Genomic DNA, 27,645 nt, shown 5'->3' on the forward strand with positions numbered 1-27,645 from the left:
TGTCATTTCCACGCTACAAGCAAGGAAAAGCGCAGGCTTGTGCTAGCTATGTGAGAAAAGACTTCTCAACTATCTGTCTCTGCTGAAATACAAGAGAGTGATCGCCAAAGGATCAACCCCATACTTTGAAAGTAAAGATACCCAATTATAAGCATAAATGACTGGTGGGACCGTCACACGTTTTTCTGGGCATGCTTTGAATGTCATTCTTGCCTTTTCGTTCTGCTCTTATCATTCTCCTGGGCATTTCATGGAAGGCACTCTCTTTCTCTTCGCTGCTTTGCTTCCAATGCTGCCTAAATATGTTCATTTCCACTATTTGTACTACTGCTTTCCATTTCTTCTCTTCTGCACAGATTTGGCCTTGGTTTCAATCCCCAGTTCCTTACCCTCTACAAGAAACTTTTTACGGCTTTTCATGTTGGTATCTAAACCAAATGCACCATTGAAACTGGTGCAAGATAGTCATTGAACTCGGGGTTGTAATCTTTAGAACCGAGAGCAAACACATCATAGGGCGTTGGTGGTATAGTGGTGAGCATAGCTGCTTCCCAAGCAGTTGACCAGGGTTCGATTCCCGGCCAATGCAGTGCAAATTTTTATATGTTCTCCAAGCAGGATTTGTTTTAATGCAACATGTCACAAAACGGAAATATCATGAACAGATTAATCAGACGTTAAATTAAAAAAAAAATGAAATACTTAGGCAGGCATCTCGATCGCCCCATCTGCTACATTCATTGTCCTATTAGATGCTATTTTCCAAAAAGCAGAGTCACCACTCACATGTGCTGGTAATAAATATGTTGCGGGCGGTAGACAATGAAAGGGCTGAACCCCGACCAGACATTCTAACTCTAGCATCTCTATATTAAAAAGCATTTCTAGGCAATATCTAGCATGTGAATAAAAGTAGGCAAGATCCACCGATGAATCTGGCAAAAGTCCCCAACGATTTTGTGCACACTTGTTCTCTCACCTGAATGCAGCGCCACCTTGTAGCCATCGGATGTAACTGCAGCTCACAAAATGTTATATCAGAGAGCAAGTTGAGAGGACTCCAAGAGGCAGATGTCCATGGAAAGAGCCTCTCACGACAGCAGGAAGGTTGGATATTTCAAGATGGCAACATTTCCTGTCCAATGTCCTCACGTCCCGAACGCTCCCAAACGCTCAAAAGCCTCACACCGGGTAGATCTCTGGCTCCCAGTTAAAATCAAATCCTGAGCATGCTAGCGCTAGGATCAAAGAGAGAGGAGAGGGTTAGAGAGCTGCTATCTTGGTAAAGGCCTGAAACTGCTAGTTCCCAAGAGGGTCTGCACTTTCAGTTATGACTGACTGTGAGACGAGAAGATGAAGATTTTCTGCACCCAGCATACATTGCACCATGCTTAGGCAAATGAGAAGCGAGACCCACCAATCCCTCGCCACTTCGCTGAAAGCTCCTCCTCTGCATAAAGAGAACACTTTTACAAGGGAGCAGAGTGGCGCAGCGGAAGCGTGCTGGGCCCATAACCCAGAGGTCGATGGATCGAAACCATCCTCTGCTATAATATTTCTTGTTTTTTCTTCTGAGAACCAATCTGTAATTTCCACGCTACCAGCAAGGAAAAGCGCAGGCTTGTGCTAGCTATGTGAGAAAAGACTTCTCAACTATCTGTCTCTGCTGAAATACAAGAGAGTGATCGCCAAAGGATCAACCCCATACTTTGAAAGTAAAGATACCCAATTATAAGCATAAATGACTGGTGGGACCGTCACACGTTTTTCTGGGCATGCTTTGAATGTCATTCTTGCCTTTTCGTTCTGCTCTTATCATTCTCCTGGGCATTTCATGGAAGGCACTCTCTTTCTCTTCGCTGCTTTGCTTCCAATGCTGCCTAAATATGTTCATTTCCACTATTTGTACTACTGCTTTCCATTTCTTCTCTTCTGCACAGATTTGGCCTTGGTTTCAATCCCCAGTTCCTTACCCTCTACAAGAAACTTTCTACTGCTTTTCATGTTGGTATCTAAACCAAATGCACCATTGAAACTGGTGCAAGATAGTCATTGAACTCGGGGTTGTAATCTTTAGAACCGAGAGCAAACACATCATAAGGCGTTGGTGGTATAGTGGTGAGCATAGCTGCTTCCCAAGCAGTTGACCCGGGTTCGATTCCCGGCCAATTCGGTGCAAATTATTATATGTTCTCCAAGCAGGATTTGTTTTAATACAACATGTCACAAAACGGAAATATCATGAACAGATTAATCAGACGTTAAATTTAAAAAAAAATGAAATACTTAGGCAGGCATCTCGATCGCCCCATCTGCTACATTCATTGTCCTATTAGATGCTATTTTCCAAAAAGCAGAGTCACCACTCACATGTGCTGGTAATAAATATGTTGCGGGCGGTAGACAATGAAAGGGCTGAACCCCGACCAGACATTCTAACTCTAGCATCTCTATATTAAAAAGCATTTCTAGGCAATATCTAGCATGTGAATAAAAGTAGGCAAGATCCACCGATGAATCTGGCAAAAGTCCCCAACGATTTTGTGCACACTTGTTCTCTCACCTGAATGCAGCGCCACCTTGTAGCCATCGGATGTAACTGCAGCTCACAAAATGTTATATCAGAGAGCAAGTTGAGAGGACTCCAAGAGGCAGATGTCCATGGAAAGAGCCTCTCACGACAGCAGGAAGGTTGGATATTTTAAGATGGCAACATTTCCTGTCCAATGTCCTCACGTCCCGAACGCTCCCAAACGCTCAAAAGCCTCACACCGGGCAAGCACTCACCGGGTAGATCTCTGGCTCCCAGTTAAAATCAAATCCTGAGCATGCTAGCGCTAGGATCAAAGAGAGAGGAGAGGGTTAGAGAGCTGCTATCTTGGTAAAGGCCTGAAACTGCTAGTTCCCAAGAGGGTCTGCACTTTCAGTTATGACTGACTGTGAGACGAGAAGATGAAGATTTTCTGCACCCAGCATACATTGCAGCATGCTTAGGCAAATGAGGAGCGAGACCCACCAATCCCTCGCCACTTCGCTGAAAGCTCCTCCTCTGCATAAAGAGAACACTTTTACAAGGGAGCAGAGTGGCGCAGCGGAAGCGTGCTGGGCCCATAACCCAGAGGTCGATGGATCGAAACCATCCTCTGCTATAATATTTCTTGTTTTTTCTTCTGAGAACCAATCTGTCATTTCCACGCTACCAGCAAGGAAAAGCGCAGGCTTGTGCTAGCTATGTGAGAAAAGACTTCTCAACTATCTGTCTCTGCTGAAATACAAGAGAGTGATCGCCAAAGGATCAACCCCATACTTTGAAAGTAAAGATACCCAATTATAAGCATAAATGACTGGTGGGACCGTCACACGTTTTTCTGGGCATGCTTTGAATGTCATTCTTGCCTTTTCGTTCTACTCTTATCATTCTCCTGGGCATTTCATGGAAGGCACTCTCTTTCTCTTCGCTGCTTTGCTTCCAATGATGCCTAAATATGTTCATTTCCACTATTTGTACTACTGCTTTCCATTTCTTCTCTTCTGCACAGATTTGGCCTTGGTTTCAATCCCCAGTTCCTTACCCTCTACAAGAAACTTTCTACCGCTTTTCATGTTGGTATCTAAACCAAATGCACCATTGAAACTGGTGCAAGATAGTCATTGAACTCGGGGTTGTAATCTTTAGAACCGAGAGCAACCACATCATAGGGCGTTGGTGGTATAGTGGTGAGCATAGCTGCTTCCCAAGCAGTTGACCCGGGTTCGATTCCCGGCCAATGCAGTGCAAATTTTTATATGTTCTCCAAGCAGGATTTGTTTTAATGCAACATGTCACAAAACGGAAATATCATGAACAGATTAATCAGACGTTAAATTAAAAAAAAAATGAAATACTTAGGCAGGCATCTCGATCGCCCCATCTGCTACATTCATTGTCCTATTAGATGCTATTTTCCAAAAAGCAGAGTCACCACTCACATGTGCTGGTAATAAATATGTTGCGGGCGGTAGACAATGAAAGGGCTGAACCCCGACTAGACATTGTAACTGTAGCATCTCTATATTAAAAAGCATTTCTAGGCAATATCTAGCATGTGAATAAAAGTAGGCAAGATCCACCGATGAATCTGGCAAAAGTCCCCTACGATTTTGTGCACACTTGTTCTCTCACCTGAATGCAGCGCCACCTTGTAGCCATCGGATGTAACTGCAGCTCACAAAATGTTATATCAGAGAGCAAGTTGAGAGGTCTCTAAGAGGCAGATGTCCATGGAAAGAGCCTCTCATGACAGCAGGAAGGTTGGACATTTCAAGATGGCAACATTTCCTGTCCAACGTCCTCACGTCCCGAACGCTCCCAAACGCTCAAAAGCCTCGCCCTCACCGGGTAGATCTCTGGCTCCCAGTTAAAATCAAATCCTGAGCATGCTAGCGCTAGGATCAAAGAGAGAGGCGAGGGTTAGAGAGCTGCTATCTTGGTAAAGGCCTGAAACTGCTAGTTCCCAAGAGGGTCTGCACTTTCAGTTATGACTGACTGTGAGACGAGAAGATGAAGATTTTCTGCACCCAGCATACATTGCAGCATGCTTCGGCAAATGAGGAGCGAGACCCACCAATCCCTCGCCACTTCGCTGAAAGCTCCTCCTCTGCATAAAGAGAACACTTTTACAAGGGAGCAGAGTGGCGCAGCGGAAGCGTGCTGGGCCCATAACCCAGAGGTCGATGGATCGAAACCATCCTCTGCTATAATATTTCTTGTTTTTTCTTCTGAGAACCAATCTGTCATTTCCACGCTACCAGCAAGGAAAGGCGCAGGCTTGTGCTAGCTATGTGAGAACAGACTTCTCAACTATCTGTCTCTGCTGAAATACAAGAGAGTGATCGCCAAAGGATCAACCCCATACTTTGAAAGTAAAGATACCCAATTATAAGCATAAATGACTGTTGGGACCGTCACACGTTTTTCTGGGCATGCTTTGAATGTCGTTCTTGCCTTTTCGTTCTGCTCTTATCATTCTCCTGGGCATTTCATGGAAGGCACTCTCTTTCTCTTCGCTGCTTTGCTTCCAATGCTGCCTAAATATGTTCATTTCCACTATTTGTACTACTGCTTTCCATTTCTTCTCTTCTGCACAGATTTGGCCTTGGTTTCAATCCCCAGTTCCTTACCCTCTACAAGAAACTTTCTACTGCTTTTCATGTTGGTATCTAAACCAAATGCACCATTGAAACTGGTGCAAGATAGTCATTGAACTCGGGGTTGTAATCTTTAGAACCGAGAGCAAACACATCATAGGGCGTTGGTGGTATAGTGGTGAGCATAGCTGCTTCCCAAGCAGTTGACCCGGGTTCGATTCCCGGCCAATGCAGTGCAAATTTTTATATGTTCTCCAAGCAGGATTTGTTTTAATGCAACATGTCACAAAACGGAAATATCATGAACAGATTAATCAGACGTTAAATTAAAAAAAAAATGAAATACTTAGGCAGGCATCTCGATCGCCCCATCTGCTACATTCATTGTCCTATTAGATGCTATTTTCCAAAAAGCAGAGTCACCACTCACATGTGCTGGTAATAAATATGTTGCGGGCGGTAGACAATGAAAGGGCTGAACCCCGACCAGACATTCTAACTCTAGCATCTCTATATTAAAAAGCATTTCTAGGCAATATCTAGCATGTGAATAAAAGTAGGCAAGATCCACCGATGAATCTGGCAAAAGTCCCCAACGATTTTGTGCACACTTGTTCTCTCACCTGAATGCAGCGCCACCTTGTAGCCATCGGATGTAACTGCAGCTCACAAAATGTTATATCAGAGAGCAAGTTGAGAGGACTCCAAGAGGCAGATGTCCATGGAAAGAGCCTCTCACGACAGCAGGAAGGTTGGATATTTCACGATGGCAACATTTCCTGTCCAACGTCCTCACGTCCCGAACGCTCCCAAACGCTCAAAAGCCTCACACCAGGCAAGCCCTCACCGGGTAGATCTCTGGCTCCCAGTTAAAATCAAATCCTGAGCATGCTAGCGCTAGGATCAAAGAGAGAGGAGAGGGTTAGAGAGCTGCTATCTTGGTAAAGGCCTGAAACTGCTAGTTCCCAAGAGGGTCTGCACTTTCAGTTATGACTGACTGTGAGACGAGAAGATGAAGATTTTCTGCACCCAGCATACATTGCAGCATGCTTAATCAAATGAGGAGCGAGACCCACCAATCCCTCGCCACTTCGCGGAAAGCTCCTCCTCTGCATAAAGAGAACACTTTTACAAGGGAGCAGAGTGGCGCAGCGGAAGCGTGCTGGGCCCATAACCCAGAGGTCGATGGATCGAAACCATCCTCTGCTATAATATTTCTTGTTTTTTCTTCTGAGAACCAATCTGTCATTTCCACGCTACAAGCAAGGAAAAGCGCAGGCTTGTGCTAGCTATGTGAGAAAAGACTTCTCAACTATCTGTCTCTGCTGAAACACAACAGAGTGATCGCCAAAGGATCAACCCCATACTTTGAAAGTAAAGATACCCAATTATAAGCATAAATGACTGGTGGGACCGTCACATGTTTTTCTGGGCATGCTTTGAATGTCATTCTTGCCTTTTCGTTCTGCTCTTATCATTCTCCTGGGCATTTCATGGAAGGCACTCTCTTTCTCTTCGCTGCTTTGCTTCCAATGCTGCCTAAATATGTTCATTTCCACTATTTGTACTACTGCTTTCCATTTCTTCTCTTCTGCACAGATTTGGCCTTGGTTTCAATCCCCAGTTCCTTACCCTCTACAAGAAACTTTCTACTGCTTTTCATGTTGGTATCTAAACCAAATGCACCATTGAAACTGGTGCAAGATAGTCATTGAACTCGGGGTTGTAATCTTTAGAACCGAGAGCACCCACATCATAGGGCGTTGGTGGTATAGTGGTGAGCATAGCTGCTTCTCAAGCAGTTGACCCGGGTTCGATTCCCGGCCAATGCAGTGCAAATTTTTATATGTTCTCCAAGCAGGATTTGTTTTAATGCAACATGTCACAAAACGGAAATATCATGAACAGATTAATCAGACGTTAAATTAAAAAAAAAATGAAATACTTAGGCAGGCATCTCGATCGCCCCATCTGCTACATTCATTGTCCTATTAGAAGCTATTTTCCAAAAAGCAGAGTCACCACTCACATGTGCTGGTAATAAATATGTTGCGGGCGGTAGACAATGAAAGGGCTGAACCCCGACCAGACATTCTAACTCTAGCATCTCTATATTAAAAAGCATTTCTAGGCAATATCTAGCATGTGAATAAAAGTAGGCAAGATCCACCGATGAATCTGGCAAAAGTCCCCAACGATTTTGTGCACACTTGTTCTCTCACCTGAATGCAGCGCCACCTTGTAGCCATCGGATGTAACTGCAGCTCACAAAATGTTATATCAGAGAGCAAGTTGAGAGGACTCCAAGAGGCAGATGTCCATGGAAAGAGCCTCTCACGACAGCAGGAAGGTTGGATATTTCAAGATGGCAACATTTCCTGTCCAATGTCCTCACGTCCCGAACGCTCCCAAACGCTCAAAAGCCTCACACCGGGTAGATCTCTGGCTCCCAGTTAAAATCAAATCCTGAGCATGCTAGCGCTAGGATCAAAGAGAGAGGAGAGGGTTAGAGAGCTGCTATCTTGGTAAAGGCCTGAAACTGCTAGTTCCCAAGAGGGTCTGCACTTTCAGTTATGACTGACTGTGAGACGAGAAGATGAAGATTTTCTGCACCCAGCATACATTGCAGCATGCTTAGGCAAATGAGGAGCGAGACCCACCAATCCCTCGCCACTTCCCTGAAAGCTCCTCCTCTGCATAAAGAGAACACTTTTACAAGGGAGCAGAGTGGCGCAGCGGAAGCGTGCTGGGCCCATAACCCAGAGGTCGATGGATCGAAACCATCCTCTGCTATAATATTTCTTGTTTTTTCTTCTGAGAACCAATCTGTCATTTCCACGCTACCAGCAAGGAAAAGCGCAGGCTTGTGCTAGCTATGTGAGAAAAGACTTCTCAACTATCTGTCTCTGCTGAAATACAAGAGAGTGATCGCCAAAGGATCAACCCCATACTTTGAAAGTAAAGATACCCAATTATAAGCATAAATGACTGGTGGGACCGTCACACGTTTTTCTGGGCATGCTTTGAATGTCATTCTTGCCTTTTCGTTCTGCTCTTATCATTCTCCTGGGCATTTCATGGAAGGCACTCTCTTTCTCTTCGCTGCTTTGCTTCCAATGCTGCCTAAATATGTTCATTTCCACTATTTGTACTACTGCTTTCCATTTCTTCTCTTCTGCACAGATTTGGCCTTGGTTTCAATCCCCAGTTCCTTACCCTCTACAAGAAACTTTCTACTGCTTTTCATGTTGGTATCTAAACCAAATGCACCATTGAAACTGGTGCAAGATAGTCATTGAACTCGGGGTTGTAATCTTTAGAACCGAGAGCACCCATATCATAGGGCGTTGGTGGTATAGTGGTGAGCATAGCTGCTTCTCAAGCAGTTGACCTGGGTTCGATTCCCGGCCAATGCAGTGCAAATTTTTATATGTTCTCCAAGCAGGATTTGTTTTAATGCAACATGTCACAAAACGGAAATATCATGAACAGATTAATCAGACGTTAAATTAAAAAAAAAATGAAATACTTAGGCAGGCATCTCGATCGCCCCATCTGCTACATTCATTGTCCTATTAGATGCTATTTTCCAAAAAGCAGAGTCACCACTCACATGTGCTGGTAATAAATATGTTGCGGGCGGTAGACAATGAAAGGGCTGAACCCCGACCAGACATTCTAACTCTAGCATCTCTATATTAAAAAGCATTTCTAGGCAATATCTAGCATGTGAATAAAAGTAGGCAAGATCCACCGATGAATCTGGCAAAAGTCCCCAACGATTTTGTGCACACTTGTTCTCTCACCTGAATGCAGCGCCACCTTGTAGCCATCGGATGTAACTGCAGCTCACAAAATGTTATATCAGAGAGCAAGTTGAGAGGACTCCAAGAGGCAGATGTCCATGGAAAGAACCTCTCACGACAGCAGGAAGGTTGGATATTTCAAGATGGCAACATTTCCTGTCCAATGTCCTAACGTCCCGAACGCTCCCAAACGCTCAAAAGCCTCACAGCGGGCAAGGCCTCACCGGGTAGATCTCTGGCTCCCAGTTAAAATCAAATCCTGAGCATGCTAGCGCTAGGATCAAAGAGAGAGGCGAGGGTTAGAGAGCTGCTATCTTGGTAAAGGCCTGAAACTGCTAGTTCCCAAGAGGGTCTGCACTTTCAGTTATGACTGACTGTGAGACGAGAAGATGAAGATTTTCTGCACACAGCATACATTGCAGCATGCTTAGGCAAATGAGGAGCGAGACCCACCAATCCCTCGCCACTTCGCTGAAAGCTCCTCCTCTGCATAAAGAGAACACTTTTACAAGGGAGCAGAGTGGCGCAGCGGAAGCGTGCTGGGCCCATAACCCAGAGGTCAATGGATCGAAACCATCCTCTGCTATAATATTTCTTGTTTTTTCTTCTGAGAACCAATCTGTCATTTCCACGCTACCAGCAAGGAAAAGCGCAGGCTTGTGCTAGCTATGTGAGAACAGACTTCTCAACTATCTGTCTCTGCTGAAATACAAGAGAGTGATCGCCAAAGGATCAACCCCATACTTTGAAAGTAAAGATACCCAATTATAAGCATAAATGACTGGTGGGACCGTCACACGTTTTTCTGGGCATGCTTTGAATGTCATTCTTGCCTTTTCGTTCTGCTCTTATCATTCTCCTGGGCATTTCATGGAAGGCACTCTCTTTCTCTTCGCTGCTTTGCTTCCAATGCTGCCTAAATATGTTCATTTCCACTATTTGTACTACTGCTTTCCATTTCTTCTCTTCTGCACAGATTTGGCCTTGGTTTCAATCCCCAGTTCCTTACCCTCTACAAGAAACTTTCTACTGCTTTTCATGTTGGTATCTAAACCAAATGCACCATTGAAACTGGTGCAAGATAGTCATTGAACTCGGGGTTGTAATCTTTAGAACCGAGAGCAAACACATCATAGGGCGTTGGTGGTATAGTGGTGAGCATAGCTGTTTCCCAAGCAGTTGACCCGGGTTCGATTCCCGGCCAATGCAGTGCAAATTTTTATATGTTCTCCAAGCAGGATTTGTTTTAATGCAACATGTCACAAAACGGAAATATCATGAACAGATTAATCAGACGTTAAATTAAAAAAAAAATGAAATACTTAGGCAGGCATCTCGATCGCCCCATCTGCTACATTCATTGTCCTATTAGATGCTATTTTCCAAAAAGCAAAGTCACCACTCACATGTGCTGGTAATAAATATGTTGCGGGCGGTAGACAATGAAAGGGCTGAACCCCGACCAGACATTCTAACTCTAGCATCTCTATATTAAAAAGCATTTCTAGGCAATATCTAGCATGTGAATAAAAGTAGGCAAGATCCACCGATGAATCTGGCAAAAGTCCCCAACGATTTTGTGCACACTTGTTCTCTCACCTGAATGCAGCGCCACCTTGTAGCCATCGGATGTAACTGCAGCTCACAAAATGTTATATCAGAGAGCAAGTTGAGAGGACTCCAAGAGGCAGATGTCCATGGAAAGAGCCTCTCACGACAGCAGGAAGGTTGGATATTTCAAGATGGCAACATTTCCTGTCCAACGTCCTCACGTCCCGAACGCTCCCAAACGCTCAAAAGCCTCACACCAGGCAAGCCCTCACCGGGTAGATCTCTGGCTCCCAGTTAAAATCAAATCCTGAGCATGCTAGCGCTAGGATCAAAGAGAGAGGAGAGGGTTAGAGAGCTGCTATCTTGGTAAAGGCCTGAAACTGCTAGTTCCCAAGAGGGTCTGCACTTTCAGTTATGACTGACTGTGAGACGAGAAGATGAAGATTTTCTGCACCCAGCATACATTGCAGCATGCTTAGGCAAATGAGGAGCGAGACCCACCAATCCCTCGCCACTTCGCTGAAAGCTCCTCCTCTGCATAAAGAGAGCACTTTTACAAGGGAGCAGAGTGGCGCAGCGGAAGCGTGCTGGGCCCATAACCCAGAGGTCGATGGATCGAAACCATCCTCTGCTATAATATTTCTTGTTTTTTCTTCTGAGAACCAATCTGTCATTTCCACGCTACAAGCAAGGAAAAGCGCAGGCTTGTGCTAGCTATGTGAGAAAAGACTTCTCAACTATCTGTCTCTGCTGAAACACAACAGAGTGATCGCCAAAGGATCAACCCAATACTTTGAAAGTAAAGATACCCAATTATAAGCATAAATGACTGGTGGGACCGTCACATGTTTTTCTGGGCATGCTTTGAATGTCATTCTTGCCTTTTCGTTCTGCTCTTATCATTCTCCTGGGCATTTCATGGAAGGCACTCTCTTTCTCTTCGCTGCTTTGCTTCCAATGCTGCCTAAATATGTTCATTTCCACTATTTGTACTACTGCTTTCCATTTCTTCTCTTCTGCACAGATTTGGCCTTGGTTTCAATCCCCAGTTCCTTACCCTCTACAAGAAACTTTCTACTGCTTTTCATGTTGGTATCTAAACCAAATGCACCATTGAAACTGGTGCAAGATAGTCATTGAACTCGGGGTTGTAATCTTTAGAACCGAGAGCACCCACATCATAGGGCGTTGGTGGTATAGTGGTGAGCATAGCTGCTTCCCAAGCAGTTGACCCGGGTTCGATTCCCGGCCAATGCAGTGCAAATTTTTATATGTTCTCCAAGCAGGATTTGTTTTAATGCAACATGTCACAAAACGGAAATATCATGAACAGATTAATCAGACGTTAAATTAAAAAAAAAATGAAATACTTAGGCAGGCATCTCGATCGCCCCATCTGCTACATTCATTGTCCTATTAGATGCTATTTTCCAAAAAGCAGAGTCACCACTCACATGTGCTGGTAATAAATATGTTGCGGGCGGTAGACATGAAAGGGCTGAACCCCGACCAGACATTCTAACTCTAGCATCTCTATATTAAAAAGCATTTCTAGGCAATATCTAGCATGTGAATAAAAGTAGGCAAGATCCACCGATGAATCTGGCAAAAGTCCCCAACGATTTTGTGCACACTTGTTCTCTCACCTGAATGCAGCGCCACCTTGTAGCCATCGGATGTAACTGCAGCTCACAAAATGTTATATCAGAGAGCAAGTTGAGAGGACTCCAAGAGGCAGATGTCCATGGAAAGAGCCTCTCACGACAGCAGGAAGGTTGGATATTTCAAGATGGCAACATTTCCTGTCCAATGTCCTCACGTCCCGAACGCTCCCAAACGCTCAAAAGCCTCACACCGGGTAGATCTCTGGCTCCCAGTTAAAATCAAATCCTGAGCATGCTAGCGCTAGGATCAAAGAGAGAGGAGAGGGTTAGAGAGCTGCTATCTTGGTAAAGGCCTGAAACTGCTAGTTCCCAAGAGGGTCTGCACTTTCAGTTATGACTGACTGTGAGACGAGAAGATGAAGATTTTCTGCACCCAGCATACATTGCAGCATGCTTAGGCAAATGAGGAGCGAGACCCACCAATCCCTCGCCACTTCGCTGAAAGCTCCTCCTCTGCATAAAGAGAACACTTTTACAAGGGAGCAGAGTGGCGCAGCGGAAGCGTGCTGGGCCCATAACCCAGAGGTCGATGGATCGAAACCATCCTCTGCTATAATATTTCTTGTTTTTTCTTCTGAGAACCAATCTGTCATTTCCACGCTACCAGCAAGGAAAAGCGCAGGCTTGTGCTAGCTATGTGAGAAAAGACTTCTCAACTATCTGTCTCTGCTGAAATACAAGAGAGTGATCGCCAAAGGATCAACCCCATACTTTGAAAGTAAAGATACCCAATTATAAGCATAAATGACTGGTGGGACCGTCACACGTTTTTCTGGGCATGCTTTGAATGTCATTCTTGCCTTTTCGTTCTGCTCTTATCATTCTCCTGGGCATTTCATGGAAGGCACTCTCTTTCTCTTCGCTGCTTTGCTTCCAATGCTGCCTAAATATGTTCATTTCCACTATTTGTACTACTGCTTTCCATTTCTTCTCTTCTGCACAGATTTGGCCTTGGTTTCAATCCCCAGTTCCTTACCCTCTACAAGAAACTTTCTACTGCTTTTCATGTTGGTATCTAAACCAAATGCACCATTGAAACTGGTGCAAGATAGTCATTGAACTCGGGATTGTAATCTTTAGAACCGAGAGCAACCACATCATAGGGCGTTGGTGGTATAGTGGTGAGCATAGCTGCTTCCTAAGCAGTTGACCCGGGTTCGATTCCCGGCCAATGCAGTGCAAATTTTTATATGTTCTCCAAGCAGGATTTGTTTTAATGCAACATGTCACAAAACGGAAATATCATGAACAGATTAATCAGACGTTAAATTTAAAAAAAAATGAAATACTTAGGCAGGCATCTCGATCGCCCCATCTGCTACATTCATTGTCCTATTAGATGCTATTTTCCAAAAAGCAGAGTCACCACTCACATGTGCTGGTAATAAATATGTTGCGGGCGGTAGACAATGAAAGGGCTGAACCCCGACTAGACATTCTAACTGTAGCATCTCTATATTAAAAAGCATTTCTAGGCAATATCTAGCATGTGAATAAAAGTAGGCAAGATCCACCGATGAATCTGGCAAAAGTCCCCAACGATTTTGTGCACACTTGTTCTCTCACCTGAATGCAGCGCCACCTTGTAGCCATCGGATGTAACTGCAGCTCACAAAATGTTATATCAGAGAGCAAGTTGAGAGGACTCCAAGAGGCAGATGTCCATGGAAAGAGCCTCTCATGACAGCAGGAAGGTTGGATATTTCAAGATGGCAACATTTCCTGTCCAACGTCCTCACGTCCCGAACGCTCCCAAACGCTCAAAAGCCTCGCCCTCACCGGGTAGATCTCTGGCTCCCAGTTAAAATCAAATCCTGAGCATGCTAGCGCTAGGATCAAAGAGAGAGGAGAGGGTTAGAGAGCTGCTATCTTGGTAAAGGCCTGAAACTGCTAGTTCCCAAGAGGGTCTGCACTTTCAGTTATGACTGACTGTGAGACGAGAAGATGAAGATTTTCTGCACCCAGCATACATTGCAGCATGCTTAGGCAAATGAGGAGCGAGACCCACCAATCCCTCGCCACTTCGCTGAAAGCTCCTCCTCTGCATAAAGAGAACACTTTTACAAGGGAGCAGAGTGGCGCAGCGGAAGCGTGCTGGGCCCATAACCCAGAGGTCGATGGATCGAAACCATCCTCTGCTATAATATTTCTTGTTTTTTCTTCTGAGAACCAATCTGTCATTTCCACGCTACCAGCAAGGAAAAGCGCAGGCTTGTGCTAGCTATGTGAGAAAAGACTTCTCAACTATCTGTCTCTGCTGAAATACAAGAGAGTGATCGCCAAAGGATCAACCCCATACTTTGAAAGTAAAGATACCCAATTATAAGCATAAATGACTGGTGGGACCGTCACACGTTTTTCTGGGCATGCTTTGAATGTCATTCTTGCCTTTTCGTTCTGCTCTTATCATTCTCCTGGGCATTTCATGGAAGGCACTCTCTTTCTCTTCGCTGCTTTGCTTCCAATGCTGCCTAAATATGTTCATTTCCACTATTTGTACTACTGCTTTCCATTTCTTCTCTTCTGCACAGATTTGGCCTTGGTTTCAATCCCCAGTTCCTTACCCTCTACAAGAAACGTTCTACTGCTTTTCATGTTGGTATCTAAACCAAATGCACCATTGAAACTGGTGCAAGATAGTCATTGAACTCGGGGTTGTAATCTTTAGAACCGAGAGCAAACACATCATAGGGCGTTGGTGGTATAGTGGTGAGCATAGCTACTTCCCAAGCAGTTGACCCGGGTTCGATTCCTGGCCAATTCAGTGCAAATTATTATATGTTCTCCAAGCAGGATTTGTTTTAATGCAACATGTCACAAAACGGAAATATCATGAACAGATTAATCAGACGTTAAATTTAAAAAAAAATGAAATACTTAGGCAGGCATCTCGATCGCCCCATCTGCTACATTCATTGTCCTATTAGATGCTATTTTCCAAAAAGCAGAGTCACCACTCACATGTGCTGGTAATAAATATGTTGCGGGCGGTAGACAATGAAAGGGCTGAACCCCGACCAGACATTCTAACTCTAGCATCTCTATATTAAAAAGCATTTCTAGGCAATATCTAGCATGTGAATAAAAGTAGGCAAGATCCACCGATGAATCTGGCAAAAGTCCCTAACGATTTTGTGCACACTTGTTCTCTCACCTGAATGCAGCGCCACCTTGTAGCCATCGGATGTAACTGCAGCTCACAAAATGTTATATCAGAGAGCAAGTTGAGAGGACTCCAAGAGGCAGATGTCCATGGAAAGAGCCTCTCACGACAGCAGGAAGGTTGGATATTTCAAGATGGCAACATTTCCTGTCCAATGTCCTCACGTCCCGAACGCTCCCAAACGCTCAAAAGCCTCACACCGGGTAGATCTCTGGCTCCCAGTTAAAATCAAATCCTGAGCATGCTAGCGCTAGGATCAAAGAGAGAGGAGAGGGTTAGAGAGCTGCTATCTTGGTAAAGGCCTGAAACTGCTAGTTCCCAAGAGGGTCTGCACTTTCAGTTATGACTGACTGTGAGACGAGAAGATGAAGATTTTCTGCACCCAGCATACATTGCAGCATGCTTAGGCAAATGAGGAGCGAGACCCACCAATCCCTCGCCACTTCGCTGAAAGCTCCTCCTCTGCATAAAGAGAACACTTTCACAAGGGAGCAGAGTGGCGCAGCGGAAGCGTGCTGGGCCCATAACCCAGAGGTCGATGGATCGAAACCATCCTCTGCTATAATATTTCTTGTTTTTTCTTCTGAGAACCAATCTGTCATTTCCACGCTACCAGCAAGGAAAAGCGCAGGCTTGTGCTAGCTATGTGAGAAAAGACTTCTCAACTATCTGTCTCTGCTGAAATACAAGAGAGTGATCGCCAAAGGATCAACCCCATACTTTGAAAGTAAAGATACCCAATTATAAGCATAAATGACTGGTGGGACCGTCACACGTTTTTCTGGGCATGCTTTGAATGTCATTCTTGCCTTTTCGTTCTGCTCTTATCATTCTCCTGGGCATTTCATGGAAGGCACTCTCTTTCTCTTCGCTGCTTTGCTTCCAATGCTGCCTAAATATGTTCATTTCCACTATTTGTACTACTGCTTTCCATTTCTTCTCTTCTGCACAGATTTGGCCTTGGTTTCAATCCCCAGTTCCTTACCCTCTACAAGAAACTTTCTACTGCTTTTCATGTTGATATCTAAACCAAATGCACCATTGAAACTGGTGCAAGATAGTCATTGAACTCGGGGTTGTAATCTTTAGAACCGAGAGCAACCACATCATAGGGCGTTGGTGGTATAGTGGTGAGCATAGCTGCTTCCTAAGCAGTTGACCCGGGTTCGATTCCCGGCCAATGCAGTGCAAATTTTTATATGTTCTCCAAGCAGGATTTGTTTTAATGCAACATGTCACAAAACGGAAATATCATGAACAGATTAATCAGACGTTAAATTAAAAAAAAAATGAAATACTTAGGCAGGCATCTCGATCGCCCCATCTGCTACATTCATTGTCCTATTAGATGCTATTTTCCAAAAAGCAGAGTCACCACTCACATGTGCTGGTAATAAATATGTTGCGGGCGGTAGACAATGAAAGGGCTGAACCCCGACTAGACATTCTAACTGTAGCATCTCTATATTAAAAAGCATTTCTAGGCAATATCTAGCATGTGAATAAAAGTAGGCAAGATCCACCGATGAATCTGGCAAAAGTCCCCAACGATTTTGTGCACACTTGTTCTCTCACCTGAATGCAGCGCCACCTTGTAGCCATCGGATGTAACTGCAGCTCACAAAATGTTATATCAGAGAGCAAGTTGAGAGGACTCCAAGAGGCAGATGTCCATGGAAAGAGCCTCTCATGACAGCAGGAAGGTTGGATATTTCAAGATGGCAACATTTCCTGTCCAACGTCCTCACGTCCCGAACGCTCCCAAACGCTCAAAAGCCTCGCCCTCACCGGGTAGATCTCTGGCTCCCAGTTAAAATCAAATCCTGAGCATGCTAGCGCTAGGATCAAAGAGAGAGGCGAGGGTTAGAGAGCTGCTATCTTGGTAAAGGCCTGAAACTGCTAGTTCCCAAGAGGGTCTGCACTTTCAGTTATGACTGACTGTGAGACGAGAAGATGAAGATTTTCTGCACCCAGCATACATTGCAGCATGCTTAGGCAAATGAGGAGCGAGACCCACCAATCCCTCGCCACTTCGCTGAAAGCTCCTCCTCTGCATAAAGAGAACACTTTTACAAGGGAGCAGAGTGGCGCAGCGGAAGCGTGCTGGGCCCAGAGGTCGATGGATCGAAACCATCCTCTGCTATAATATTTCTTGTTTTTTCTTCTGAGAACCAATCTGTCATTTCCACGCTACCAGCAAGGAAAAGCGCAGGCTTGTGCTAGCTATGTGAGAACAGACTTCTCAACTATCTGTCTCTGCTGAAATACAAGAGAGTGATCGCCAAAGGATCAACCCCATACTTTGAAAGTAAAGATACCCAATTATAAGCATAAATGACTGGTGGGACCGTCACACGTTTTTCTGGGCATGCTTTGAATGTCATTCTTGCCTTTTCGTTCTGCTCTTATCATTCTCCTGGGCATTTCATGGAAGGCACTCTCTTTCTCTTCGCTGCTTTGCTTCCAATGCTGCCTAAATATGTTCATTTCCACTATTTGTACTACTGCTTTCCATTTCTTCTCTTCTGCACAGATTTGGCCTTGGTTTCAATCCCCAGTTCCTTACCCTCTACAAGAAACTTTCTACTGCTTTTCATGTTGGTATCTAAACCAAATGCACCATTGAAACTGGTGCAAGATAGTCATTGAACTCGGGGTTGTAATCTTTAGAACCGAGAGCAAACACATCATAGGGCGTTGGTGGTATAGTGGTGAGCATAGCTACTTCCCAAGCAGTTGACCCGGGTTCGATTCCCGGCCAATTCAGTGCAAATTATTATATGTTCTCCAAGCAGGATTTGTTTTAATGCAACATGTCACAAAACGGAAATATCATGAACAGATTAATCAGACGTTAAATTTTTAAAAAAATGAAATACTTAGGCAGGCATCTCGATCGCCCCATCTGCTACATTCATTGTCCTATTAGATGCTATTTTCCAAAAAGCAGAGTCACCACTCACATGTGCTGGTAATAAATATGTTGCGGGCGGTAGACAATGAAAGGGCTGAACCCCGACCAGACATTCTAACTCTAGCATCTCTATATTAAAAAGCATTTCTAGGCAATATCTAGCATGTGAATAAAAGTAGGCAAGATCCACCGATGAATCTGGCAAAAGTCCCCAACGATTTTGTGCACACTTGTTCTCTCACCTGAATGCAGCGCCACCTTGTAGCCATCGGATGTAACTGCAGCTCACAAAATGTTATATCAGAGAGCAAGTTGAGAGGACTCCAAGAGGCAGATGTCCATGGAAAGAGCCTCTCACGACAGCAGGAAGGTTGGATATTTCAAGATGGCAACATTTCCTGTCCAATGTCCTCACGTCCCGAACGCTCCCAAACGCTCAAAAGCCTCACACCGGGCAAGCCCTCACCGGGTAGATCTCTGGCTCTCAGTTAAAATCAAATCCTGAGCATGCTAGCGCTAGGATCAAAGAGAGAGGAGAGGGTTAGAGAGCTGCTATCTTGGTAAAGGCCTGAAACTGCTAGTTCCCAAGAGGGTCTGCACTTTCAGTTATGACTGACTGTGAGACGAGAAGATGAAGATTTTCTGCACCCAGCATACATTGCAGCATGCTTAGGCAAATGAGGAGCGAGACCCACCAATCCCTCGCCACTTCGCTGAAAGCTCCTCCTCTGCATAAAGAGAACACTTTTACAAGGGAGCAGAGTGGCGCAGCGGAAGCGTGCTGGGCCCATAACCCAGAGGTCGATGGATCGAAACCATCCTCTGCTATAATATTTCTTGTTTTTTCTTCTGAGAACCAATCTGTCATTTCCACGCTACCAGCAAGGAAAAGCGCAGGCTTGTGCTAGCTATGTGAGAAAAGACTTCTCAACTATCTGTCTCTGCTGAAATACAAGAGAGTGATCGCCAAAGGATCAACCCCATACTTTGAAAGTAAAGATACCCAATTATAAGCATAAATGACTGGTGGGACCGTCACACGTTTTTCTGGGCATGCTTTGAATGTCATTCTTGCCTTTTCGTTCTGCTCTTATCATTCTCCTGGGCATTTCATGGAAGGCACTCTCTTTCTCTTCGCTGCTTTGCTTCCAATGATGCCTAAATATGTTCATTTCCACTATTTGTACTACTGCTTTCCATTTCTTCTCTTCTGCACAGATTTGGCCTTGGTTTCAATCCCCAGTTCCTTACCCTCTACAAGAAACTTTCTACCGCTTTTCATGTTGGTATCTAAACCAAATGCACCATTGAAACTGGTGCAAGATAGTCATTGAACTCGGGGTTGTAATCTTTAGAACCGAGAGCAACCACATCATAGGGCGTTGGTGGTATAGTGGTGAGCATAGCTGCTTCCCAAGCAGTTGACCCGGGTTCGATTCCCGGCCAATGCAGTGCAAATTTTTATATGTTCTCCAAGCAGGATTTGTTTTAATGCAACATGTCACAAAACGGAAATATCATGAACAGATTAATCAGACGTTAAATTAAAAAAAAAATGAAATACTTAGGCAGGCATCTCGATCGCCCCATCTGCTACATTCATTGTCCTATTAGATGCTATTTTCCAAAAAGCAGAGTCACCACTCACATGTGCTGGTAATAAATATGTTGCGGGCGGTAGACAATGAAAGGGCTGAACCCCGACTAGACATTGTAACTGTAGCATCTCTATATTAAAAAGCATTTCTAGGCAATATCTAGCATGTGAATAAAAGTAGGCAAGATCCACCGATGAATCTGGCAAAAGTCCCCAACGATTTTGTGCACACTTGTTCTCTCACCTGAATGCAGCGCCACCTTGTAGCCATCGGATGTAACTGCAGCTCACAAAATGTTATATCAGAGAGCAAGTTGAGAGGACTCCAAGAGGCAGATGTCCATGGAAAGAGCCTCTCACGACAGCAGGAAGGTTGGACATTTCAAGATGGCAACATTTCCTGTCCAACGTCCTCACGTCCCGAACGCTCCCAAGCGCTCAAAAGCCTCACACCGGGCAAGCCCTCACCGGGTAGATCTCTGGCTCCCAGTTAAAATCAAATCCTGAGCATGCTAGCGCTAGGATCAAAGAGAGAGGAGAGGGTTAGAGAGCTGCTATCTTGGTAAAGGCCTGAAACTGCTAGTTCCCAAGAGGGTCTGCACTTTCAGTTATGACTGACTGTGAGACGAGAAGATGAAGATTTTCTGCACCCAGCATACATTGCAGCATGCTTAGGCAAATGAGGAGCGAGACCCACCAATCCCTCGCCACTTCGCTGAAAGCTCCTCCTCTGCATAAAGAGAACACTTTTACAAGGGAGCAGAGTGGCGCAGCGGAAGCGTGCTGGGCCCATAACCCAGAGGTCGATGGATCGAAACCATCCTCTGCTATAATATTTCTTGTTTTTTCTTCTGAGGACCAATCTGTCATTTCCACGCTACCAGCAAGGAAAAGCGCAGGCTTGTGCTAGCTATGTGAGAACAGACTTCTCAACTATCTGTCTCTGCTGAAATACAAGAGAGTGATCGCCAAAGGATCAACCCCATACTTTGAAAGTAAAGATACCCAATTATAAGCATAAATGACTGGTGGGACCGTCACACGTTTTTCTGGGCATGCTTTGAATGTCATTCTTGCCTTTTCGTTCTGCTCTTATCATTCTCCTGGGCATTTCATGGAAGGCACTCTCTTTCTCTTCGCTGCTTTGCTTCCAATGCTGCCTAAATATGTTCATTTCCACTATTTGTACTACTGCTTTCCATTTCTTCTCTTCTGCACAGATTTGGCCTTGGTTTCAATCCCCAGTTCCTTACCCTCTACAAGAAACTTTCTACTGCTTTTCATGTTGGTATCTAAACCAAATGCACCATTGAAACTGGTGCAAGATAGTCATTGAACTCGGGGTTGTAATCTTTAGAACCGAGAGCAAACACATCATAGGGCGTTGGTGGTATAGTGGTGAGCATAGCTGTTTCCCAAGCAGTTGACCCGGGTTCGATTCCCGGCCAATGCAGTGCAAATTTTTATATGTTCTCCAAGCAGGATTTGTTTTAATGCAACATGTCACAAAACGGAAATATCATGAACAGATTAATCAGACGTTAAATTAAAAAAAAAATGAAATACTTAGGCAGGCATCTCGATCGCCCCATCTGCTACATTCATTGTCCTATTAGATGCTATTTTCCAAAAAGCAGAGTCACCACTCACATGTGCTGGTAATAAATATGTTGCGGGCGGTAGACAATGAAAGGGCTGAACCCCGACCAGACATTCTAACTCTAGCATCTCTATATTAAAAAGCATTTCTAGGCAATATCTAGCATGTGAATAAAAGTAGGCAAGATCCACCGATGAATCTGGCAAAAGTCCCCAACGATTTTGTGCACACTTGTTCTCTCACCTGAATGCAGCGCCACCTTGTAGCCATCGGATGTAACTGCAGCTCACAAAATGTTATATCAGAGAGCAAGTTGAGAGGACTCCAAGAGGCAGATGTCCATGGAAAGAGCCTCTCACGACAGCAGGAAGGTTGGATATTTCAAGATGGCAACATTTCCTGTCCAACGTCCTCACGTCCCGAACGCTCCCAAACGCTCAAAAGCCTCACACCAGGCAAGCCCTCACCGGGTAGATCTCTGGCTCCCAGTTAAAATCAAATCCTGAGCATGCTAGCGCTAGGATCAAAGAGAGAGGAGAGGGTTAGAGAGCTGCTATCTTGGTAAAGGCCTGAAACTGCTAGTTCCCAAGAGGGTCTGCACTTTCAGTTATGACTGACTGTGAGACGAGAAGATGAAGATTTTCTGCACCCAGCATACATTGCAGCATGCTTAGGCAAATGAGGAGCGAGACCCACCAATCCCTCGCCACTTCGCTGAAAGCTCCTCCTCTGCATAAAGAGAGCACTTTTACAAGGGAGCAGAGTGGCGCAGCGGAAGCGTGCTGGGCCCATAACCCAGAGGTCGATGGATCGAAACCATCCTCTGCTATAATATTTCTTGTTTTTTCTTCTGAGAACCAATCTGTCATTTCCACGCTACAAGCAAGGAAAAGCGCAGGCTTGTGCTAGCTATGTGAGAAAAGACTTCTCAACTATCTGTCTCTGCTGAAACACAACAGAGTGATCGCCAAAGGATCAACCCCATACTTTGAAAGTAAAGATACCCAATTATAAGCATAAATGACTGGTGGGACCGTCACATGTTTTTCTGGGCATGCTTTGAATGTCATTCTTGCCTTTTCGTTCTGCTCTTATCATTCTCCTGGGCATTTCATGGAAGGCACTCTCTTTCTCTTCGCTGCTTTGCTTCCAATGCTGCCTAAATATGTTCATTTCCACTATTTGTACTACTGCTTTCCATTTCTTCTCTTCTGCACAGATTTGGCCTTGGTTTCAATCCCCAGTTCCTTACCCTCTACAAGAAACTTTCTACTGCTTTTCATGTTGGTATCTAAACCAAATGCACCATTGAAACTGGTGCAAGATAGTCATTGAACTCGGGGTTGTAATCTTTAGAACCGAGAGCAAACACATCATAGGGCGTTGGTGGTATAGTGGTGAGCATAGCTACTTCCCAAGCAGTTGACCCGGGTTCGATTCCTGGCCAATTTAGTGCAAATTATTATATGTTCTCCAAGCAGGATTTGTTTTAATGCAACATGTCACAAAACGGAAATATCATGAACAGATTAATCAGACGTTAAATTTTAAAAAAAATGAAATACTTAGGCAGGCATCTCGATCGCCCCATCTGCTACATTCATTGTCCTATTAGATGCTATTTTCCAAAAAGCAGAGTCACCACTCACATGTGCTGGTAATAAATATGTTGCGGGCGGTAGACAATGAAAGGGCTGAACCCCGACCAGACATTCTAACTCTAGCATCTCTATATTAAAAAGCATTTCTAGGCAATATCTAGCATGTGAATAAAAGTAGGCAAGATCCACCGATGAATCTGGCAAAAGTCCCCAACGATTTTGTGCACACTTGTTCTCTCACCTGAATGCAGCGCCACCTTGTAGCCATCGGATGTAACTGCAGCTCACAAAATGTTATATCAGAGAGCAAGTTGAGAGGACTCCAAGAGGCAGATGTCCATGGAAAGAGCCTCTCACGACAGCAGGAAGGTTGGATATTTCAAGATGGCAACATTTCCTGTCCAATGTCCTCACGTCCCGAACGCTCCCAAACGCTCAAAAGCCTCACACCGGGTAGATCTCTGGCTCCCAGTTAAAATCAAATCCTGAGCATGCTAGCGCTAGGATCAAAGAGAGAGGAGAGGGTTAGAGAGCTGCTATCTTGGTAAAGGCCTGAAACTGCTAGTTCCCAAGAGGGTCTGCACTTTCAGTTATGACTGACTGTGAGACGAGAAGATGAAGATTTTCTGCACCCAGCATACATTGCAGCATGCTTAGGCAAATGAGGAGCGAGACCCACCAATCCCTCGCCACTTCGCTGAAAGCTCCTCCTCTGCATAAAGAGAACACTTTCACAAGGGAGCAGAGTGGCGCAGCGGAAGCGTGCTGGGCCCATAACCCAGAGGTCGATGGATCGAAACCATCCTCTGCTATAATATTTCTTGTTTTTTCTTCTGAGAACCAATCTGTCATTTCCACGCTACCAGCAAGGAAAAGCGCAGGCTTGTGCTAGCTATGTGAGAAAAGACTTCTCAACTATCTGTCTCTGCTGAAATACAAGAGAGTGATCGCCAAAGGATCAACCCCATACTTTGAAAGTAAAGATACCCAATTATAAGCATAAATGACTGGTGGGACCGTCACACGTTTTTCTGGGCATGCTTTGAATGTCATTCTTGCCTTTTCGTTCTGCTCTTATCATTCTCCTGGGCATTTCATGGAAGGCACTCTCTTTCTCTTCGCTGCTTTGCTTCCAATGCTGCCTAAATATGTTCATTTCCACTATTTGTACTACTGCTTTCCATTTCTTCTCTTCTGCACAGATTTGGCCTTGGTTTCAATCCCCAGTTCCTTACCCTCTACAAGAAACTTTCTACTGCTTTTCATGTTGGTATCTAAACCAAATGCACCATTGAAACTGGTGCAAGATAGTCATTGAACTCGGGGTTGTAATCTTTAGAACCGAGAGCAACCACATCATAGGGCGTTGGTGGTATAGTGGTGAGCATAGCTGCTTCCTAAGCAGTTGACCCGGGTTCGATTCCCGGCCAATGCAGTGCAAATTTTTATATGTTCTCCAAGCAGGATTTGTTTTAATGCAACATGTCACAAAACGGAAATATCATGAACAGATTAATCAGACGTTAAATTAAAAAAAAAATGAAATACTTAGGCAGGCATCTCGATCGCCCCATCTGCTACATTCATTGTCCTATTAGATGCTATTTTCCAAAAAGCAGAGTCACCACTCACATGTGCTGGTAATAAATATGTTGCGGGCGGTAGACAATGAAAGGGCTGAACCCCGACTAGACATTCTAACTGTAGCATCTCTATATTAAAAAGCATTTCTAGGCAATATCTAGCATGTGAATAAAAGTAGGCAAGATCCACCGATGAATCTGGCAAAAGTCCCCAACGATTTTGTGCACACTTGTTCTCTCACCTGAATGCAGCGCCACCTTGTAGCCATCTGATGTAACTGCAGCTCACAAAATGTTATATCAGAGAGCAAGTTGAGAGGACTCCAAGAGGCAGATGTCCATGGAAAGAGCCTCTCATGACAGCAGGAAGGTTGGATATTTCAAGATGGCAACATTTCCTGTCCAACGTCCTCACGTCCCGAACGCTCCCAAACGCTCAAAAGCCTCGCCCTCACCGGGTAGATCTCTGGCTCCCAGTTAAAATCAAATCCTGAGCATGCTAGCGCTAGGATCAAAGAGAGAGGCGAGGGTTAGAGAGCTGCTATCTTGGTAAAGGCCTGAAACTGCTAGTTCCCAAGAGGGTCTGCACTTTCAGTTATGACTGACTGTGAGACGAGAAGATGAAGATTTTCTGCACCCAGCATACATTGCAGCATGCTTAGGCAAATGAGGAGCGAGACCCACCAATCCCTCGCCACTTCGCTGAAAGCTCCTCCTCTGCATAAAGAGAACACTTTTACAAGGGAGCAGAGTGGCGCAGCGGAAGCGTGCTGGGCCCATAACCCAGAGGTCGATGGATCGAAACCATCCTCTGCTATAATATTTCTTGTTTTTTCTTCTGAGAACCAATCTGTCATTTCCACGCTACCAGCAAGGAAAAGCGCAGGCTTGTGCTAGCTATGTGAGAAAAGACTTCTCAACTATCTGTCTCTGCTGAAATACAAGAGAGTGATCGCCAAAGGATCAACCCCATACTTTGAAAGTAAAGATACCCAATTATAAGCATAAATGACTGGTGGGACCGTCACACGTTTTTCTGGGCATGCTTTGAATGTCATTCTTGCCTTTTCGTTCTGCTCTTATCATTCTCCTGGGCATTTCATGGAAGGCACTCTCTTTCTCTTCGCTGCTTTGCTTCCAATGCTGCCTAAATATGTTCATTTCCACTATTTGTACTACTGCTTTCCATGTCTTCCCTTCTGCACAGATTTGGCCTTGGTTTCAATCCCCAGTTCCTTACCCTCTACAAGAAACTTTCTACTGCTTTTCATGTTGGTATCTAAACCAAATGCACCATTGAAACTGGTGCAAGATAGTCATTGAACTCGGGGTTGTAATCTTTAGAACCGAGAGCAAACACATCATAGGGCGTTGGTGGTATAGTGGTGAGCATAGCTACTTCCCAAGCAGTTGACCCGGGTTCGATTCCCGGCCAATTCAGTGCAAATTATTATATGTTCTCCAAGCAGGATTTGTTTTAATGCAACATGTCACAAAACGGAAATATAATGAACAGATTAATCAGACGTTAAATTTAAAAAAAAATGAAATACTTAGGCAGGCATCTCGATCGCCCCATCTGCTACATTCATTGTCCTATTAGATGCTATTTTCCAAAAAGCAGAGTCACCACTCACATGTGCTGGTAATAAATATGTTGCGGGCGGTAGACAATGAAAGGGCTGAACCCCGACCAGACATTCTAACTCTAGCATCTCTATATTAAAAAGCATTTCTAGGCAATATCTAGCATGTGAATAAAAGTAGGCAAGATCCACCGATGAATCTGCCAAAAGTCCCCAACGATTTTGTGCACACTTGTTCTCTCACCTGAATGCAGCGCCACCTTGTAGCCATCGGATGTAACTGCAGCTCACAAAATGTTATATCAGAGAGCAAGTTGAGAGGACTCCAAGAGGCAGATGTCCATGGAAAGAGCCTCTCACGACAGCAGGAAGGTTGGATATTTCAAGATGGCAACATTTCCTGTCCAATGTCCTCACGTTCCGAAATCTCCCAAACGCTCAAAAGCCTCACACCGGGCAAGCCCTCACCGGGTAGATCTCTAGCTCTCAGTTAAAATCAAATCCTGAGCATGCTAGCGCTAGGATCAAAGAGAGAGGAGAGGGTTAGAGAGCTGCTATCTTGGTAAAGGCCTGAAACTGCTAGTTCCCAAGAGGGTCTGCACTTTCAGTTATGACTGACTGTGAGACGAGAAGATGAAGATTTTCTGCACCCAGCATACATTGCAGCATGCTTAGGCAAATGAGGAGCGAGACCCACCAATCCCTCGCCACTTCGCTGAAAGCTCCTCCTCTGCATAAAGAGAACACTTTTACAAGGGAGCAGAGTGGCGCAGCGGAAGCGTGCTGGGCCCATAACCCAGAGGTCGATGGATCGAAACCATCCTCTGCTATAATATTTCTTGTTTTTTCTTCTGAGAACCAATCTGTCATTTCCACGCTACCAGCAAGGAAAAGCGCAGGCTTGTGCTAGCTATGTGAGAAAAGACTTCTCAACTATCTGTCTCTGCTGAAATACAAGAGAGTGATCGCCAAAGGATCAACCCCATACTTTGAAAGTAAAGATACCCAATTATAAGCATAAATGACTGGTGGGACCGTCACACGTTTTTCTGGGCATGCTTTGAATGTCATTCTTGCCTTTTCGTTCTGCTCTTATCATTCTCCTGGGCATTTCATGGAAGGCACTCTCTTTCTCTTCGCTGCTTTGCTTCCAATGCTGCCTAAATATGTTCATTTCCACTATTTGTACTACTGCTTTCCATTTCTTCTCTTCTGCACAGATTTGGCCTTGGTTTCAATCCCCAGTTCCTTACCCTCTACAAGAAACTTTCTACTGCTTTTCATGTTGGTATCTAAACCAAATGCACCATTGAAACTGGTGCAAGATAGTCATTGAACTCGGGGTTGTAATCTTTAGAACCGAGAGCAAACACATCATAGGGCGTTGGTGGTATAGTGGTGAGCATAGCTGCTTCCCAAGCAGTTGACCCGGGTTCGATTCCCGGCCAATGCA

At 44.6% G+C, this 27,645-nt stretch overlaps 12 non-coding genes across 12 annotated transcripts; all 12 read left to right on the forward strand.

The window, feature by feature from the left end:
- Positions 1 to 517: 517 nt before the first annotated feature.
- On the forward strand, positions 518 to 589 carry TRNAG-CCC (transfer RNA glycine (anticodon CCC)). The gene has a single exon. It is a non-coding gene; the product is annotated as a tRNA-Gly (tRNA).
- A 3,111-nt stretch (positions 590 to 3,700) lies between these two features.
- Positions 3,701 to 3,772, forward strand: TRNAG-CCC (transfer RNA glycine (anticodon CCC)). Its single transcript has one exon. It is a non-coding gene; the product is annotated as a tRNA-Gly (tRNA).
- Positions 3,773 to 5,288: 1,516 nt separating this feature from the next.
- On the forward strand, positions 5,289 to 5,360 carry TRNAG-CCC (transfer RNA glycine (anticodon CCC)). The gene has a single exon. It is a non-coding gene; the product is annotated as a tRNA-Gly (tRNA).
- Positions 5,361 to 6,887: 1,527 nt separating this feature from the next.
- On the forward strand, positions 6,888 to 6,959 carry TRNAE-CUC (transfer RNA glutamic acid (anticodon CUC)). The gene has a single exon. It is a non-coding gene; the product is annotated as a tRNA-Glu (tRNA).
- Positions 6,960 to 10,070: 3,111 nt separating this feature from the next.
- On the forward strand, positions 10,071 to 10,142 carry TRNAG-CCC (transfer RNA glycine (anticodon CCC)). Its single transcript has one exon. It is a non-coding gene; the product is annotated as a tRNA-Gly (tRNA).
- A 1,527-nt stretch (positions 10,143 to 11,669) lies between these two features.
- TRNAG-CCC (transfer RNA glycine (anticodon CCC)) lies at positions 11,670 to 11,741 on the forward strand. The gene has a single exon. It is a non-coding gene; the product is annotated as a tRNA-Gly (tRNA).
- Positions 11,742 to 13,252: 1,511 nt separating this feature from the next.
- Positions 13,253 to 13,324, forward strand: TRNAR-CCU (transfer RNA arginine (anticodon CCU)). The gene has a single exon. It is a non-coding gene; the product is annotated as a tRNA-Arg (tRNA).
- Positions 13,325 to 16,424: 3,100 nt separating this feature from the next.
- On the forward strand, positions 16,425 to 16,496 carry TRNAR-CCU (transfer RNA arginine (anticodon CCU)). The gene has a single exon. It is a non-coding gene; the product is annotated as a tRNA-Arg (tRNA).
- Positions 16,497 to 19,604: 3,108 nt separating this feature from the next.
- On the forward strand, positions 19,605 to 19,676 carry TRNAG-CCC (transfer RNA glycine (anticodon CCC)). The gene has a single exon. It is a non-coding gene; the product is annotated as a tRNA-Gly (tRNA).
- A 1,527-nt stretch (positions 19,677 to 21,203) lies between these two features.
- TRNAG-CCC (transfer RNA glycine (anticodon CCC)) lies at positions 21,204 to 21,275 on the forward strand. The gene has a single exon. It is a non-coding gene; the product is annotated as a tRNA-Gly (tRNA).
- A 3,111-nt stretch (positions 21,276 to 24,386) lies between these two features.
- On the forward strand, positions 24,387 to 24,458 carry TRNAR-CCU (transfer RNA arginine (anticodon CCU)). Its single transcript has one exon. It is a non-coding gene; the product is annotated as a tRNA-Arg (tRNA).
- A 3,115-nt stretch (positions 24,459 to 27,573) lies between these two features.
- TRNAG-CCC (transfer RNA glycine (anticodon CCC)) lies at positions 27,574 to 27,645 on the forward strand. The gene has a single exon. It is a non-coding gene; the product is annotated as a tRNA-Gly (tRNA).

The sequence above is a fragment of the Triturus cristatus genome, chromosome 11 (assembly GCF_964204655.1).
Source record: "Triturus cristatus chromosome 11, aTriCri1.1, whole genome shotgun sequence".
Taxonomy (NCBI): domain Eukaryota; kingdom Metazoa; phylum Chordata; class Amphibia; order Caudata; family Salamandridae; genus Triturus; species Triturus cristatus.